A 4,171-nucleotide genomic window follows, 5' to 3' on the forward strand; every position below is an offset into this window, starting at 1 on the left:
AGAAATAATTGCATTTTACTTTATTACCATGTCTTTTCTAGATATTTCACTAAGGGAAGAAGACCCCCTGCTTTTACATTGGCATGTAATACTTCACATTTTGCCTCTTGTGCAGAGTTAAATATGGATTTTAAATATTTATTATACTGCTGGTGATGTAATTCCTAAACCACTGTGGGTACAAAGTCACTCCCCAACGCTATGAAAGTGTTGTCAGTTGTTTTTCTTTTCCTGCTAATTTTTCTACCATTTGATTAACCATTTTGGTGCATTCCTGCCTAAACTTTCAGTGGCTTTCCACTTACTCAGATTCAATCTACCCCTCTTGATGATAGGATACACAGGTTAAAATAACCTTCCTCTACAGTCCCAATAGTGAACTAGCCTCTAACTGTCCCTTCTCACTGTGTCAGTCATTTTGGTTAACACGTTTTTCAAACATGTGAATCTTGATATTGTCTTTGAGTTTTTTCCAAGGGACTCTGCCTTATGAGCAGGGTTCATTCCCTTACATCTTTCCATTGTCACTAGTCTTAAAAATATGTTGAACATTGCAAGCACTCTCTCTGTTTTTTTCCTTCCTTTGTATAATGCATAAGTAATAATTTCATACATTTTGTGTCAACTTCTACTAGACCATAAGTACCTTCAAAATAGTGATGACTTTTGTGTTCCATCTGTGCTTGTTATCTTTTAATTTGTTCTAATTAGTTAAACACATGACAACAGAATGCATTTCAACTCATTGTACACAAATGGAGCACAACTCCTCATTCCTCTGGCTGTACATGATGCAGAGTCACAACGGTTGTTCAATCATTACATATCGTAAAAGTGTCTGTCTCATTTCACCATTTTTCAATCTAGTCAATCCAAAGTTCCTCCATTCTTTCCTAACCCTTCCCACTCACTATGGATCGGCATCCCCTTCCCGGAGAAAACATTTGGACTTTGGATTTTTGGGATTGGCTTATTTTACTTAGCATGATGTTCTCTGCCTCCATCTATTGACCTGCAAATGTCATAACTTCATTCTTCTTGAAGGCTGAGTAATATTCCATTGTGTATAGATAGCAGAGTTTCTTTATGCATTCATCTTTTGAAGGGTATGTAGGCTGGTTCCATAGTTTAACTATTGTAAATTGAGCTGCTATGAACATTGATGTGCTTGTGTCACTGTAGTATGCTGATTTTAAGTCATTTGGGTATAAACTGAGGAGTGTGATAACTGGATCAAATGGTGGTTCCATTCCATTTTTCTGAGGAATTGCCATACTGCTTTCCATAATGGTTGCACCCATTTGCATTCTCACCAGCAATGTCTGAGTGTACGTTTTTTCCCCACATCCTCACCAAAACTTGTTATTGCTTGTGTTCTTCATAAATGTCATTCTGATTGGAGTGAGATAAAATCTTAGAGTAGTTTTGATTTGCATTTCTTTAATTGCTAGAGATGTTGAGCATTTTTTTCATATATTTGTCAATTGATTGTATTTCTTCTTCTGTGAAGTATCCATCTATTGATTGTGTTATTTGTTCTTTTGGTTTTAAGTTTTTTGAGTTCTTTATATTTGCTGGAGAGTAGTGCTCTATCTGATTTGTATGAGGTAAATATTTCCTCCCCTTCTGTAGGCTCTCTCATCATGTTGTTGATTATCTCCAAGACTTAGAATAGTGTTTAGAGCATAGTTGTTAAGTATTTGTCATAGGGATTTCTACTCTTTGAAGAGAACTTTATAATTTGAATATATGTGTGCCTTCAAATTACATTTTGTAACCTCATCTCCAATGTAGTAATTTTAAGAAAAAGGATCTTTTAGAAAGTGCGAGGTGAGACTGGGGGTGTAACTCAGTGGTAGAGCGCTTGCCTAGCCCATGAGAGGCTTGCCTAGCACTGGATTTGAAGCTCATCAACACATAAAAATAAATAAAATAAAGGTATTGTGTTCATTGGCAAGTAAAATAAAAATTAAAAAGAAATTCAGAGGTGATCGAAGAAGGAGAGCTCTTACGTCATGAATGAACTATTACTCTCAAAAAGAGGCTGAAAGGAATGTCCAAAGGTGTTTTGCACTTTCATCTTCTCTGACAAGTCATGACAGATAAAGAAGGTGAAATCTTTGAAGCAGAAAATGTTAGACTGAGTCTGTGGGTGATTGGACTAAAATTCCTAGCACAAGGAATGAATTTCTGTTCTATATGTCACCCAGTCTGGTACTTTATTATAGCCATGGAGTGGCCTTCATGTTTAAAAAAGCCTTAACTGGGACCAATTAACTATCCTGTCTTATTCATTACTGTTACAAGTACATCCCATAGAAATACTGCTACCCCAAAGGAGGTTTAATTCATATATAGTGAAGTCCATTGTAAATACAGAGAAATCCTTTCAGAGTCACAGATTTTGTTTTTGAAATTTATTTGACTTGTTTGCCGGCAAACCTACAAAGAAAATTCATATGACAGTAGGAAACTTTTGTCTTAATTGTCCCTTCCACTGGAAAAGAAAATGAAACATTACTCATTTTGAAAATAAATCAGTTATATTATCTCTATAAAGACAGAATATTGTACTCAGGTCTTATGAATGTTTTCTCTATCCATATTATACCATGAAGGCAATACCAACATATTGACTTAACTAATTGGTAAAGCATCAATAGCAGAGAATAAACACATAATAAATGGAGTTTTTTTTTTTCTTTAATCATAAACCTCTGGGTGGTTAGTATTACAGTTGAGAGTACCCTGAGGTAACACAAATGTTTCTGGCTTACTGTAATTATTTTCAGTCAGTAAGGAATTTTCAAAATATGAGAGACTTGTATTTCAAAGTGTGACTTGAAAAAGAGTTTTAATAATGTGGAAGCCAAGTTTTCCTTTAAAATATTGAATAATACAACATTATTTGAAAACCAAAATATGTCTTCATGGAGTTGATGATGATACGTCTTTCCTATAAAACAAAGCTAAGTGACAATTATTTAAAGAAGAAAATGATTGATATCACTAATCATCAGGGAAATGCACATTGATACTCTAATGAGATATCATCTCACCCCAACTTTAATGACATTATTAAAATAATAATAGTAATATATGCTTGTGAGAATGTGGACAAATAGAAACTCTTACACTTTTGGTGGAAATATAAATTAGTACAACCTCCATAGAAAATACTGTGGAAGTTCCTCATAAAACTTAAAATGAAACTACCATGTACAGATATTCCTCTCCTGGGTATATATGCAAAGGGAATGAAGTCAGCCTAAAATGACACCTGCACACCCATGTTTCCTGCAGCAATATTCCTGATAGCTAAGAGTTAAGATCTGGTAATAGCCTAATTGCACATCAACAGATGAAGAAAGAAACTATTATATATATAAAATATACAATATATAATAGGTTATAGGATATATATCAGTATTTCTTCCTTCATATACATGAGATATATATAGTATGGTATCTCTATCCTAATTTCTTCCTTCATCTGCATATGTAAATATAGATATAGATAAACCGTATATAAATCACTGATGTGTGTATATCTGAATATATCTATATTATAGCTTATATGTCAGAATATTAGAGTATTATTCAGTCATAAAGAATAAAATCCTTTTCAGCAAATTGGTTGGAATTAGAGGAATTCATGTTAAGCAAAACAATTCCACAAGTCCCTTACACCAAAAAATGTATAAAAGTATCACATCATCTCTTTCATATATGAAACTTTATATAAAAAGTTTGATTTTTTTTGAAAAGAGCAAAATGGTGGTAAAAGAGTAATTAGTAGGAATAAATTAGCATGCTGTGGTGCAGGGGTAGGAGGAAGAGGTGAAGGTAGAAGGATGAACCATGTTATCAATAATGTACACATTTATAGAAATAGCACAGTATGTCCCATTAACATGCACAATTGTGTCACTAAAATAAGTATGAAAAAGAATATGCATTCTGATGTATCAAAAATGATTTATTTAACTAATGATATCCCAAACTATGAATATTTGCTAAAGAAATGCATATTTTTTGTGGTTAACTAGTTAGACCCTTATAAATGGGAAAATTTTTAACTTACAAATTTTAAAAAGAAATAAGGTTATAATGGTATGAATTCTTAGTTACATATTTAATTTTCAAAATGCATAAATATAATATGTATCAT

This window comes from Sciurus carolinensis, chromosome 6, assembly GCF_902686445.1.
Source record: "Sciurus carolinensis chromosome 6, mSciCar1.2, whole genome shotgun sequence".
Taxonomy (NCBI): Eukaryota; Metazoa; Chordata; class Mammalia; order Rodentia; family Sciuridae; genus Sciurus; species Sciurus carolinensis.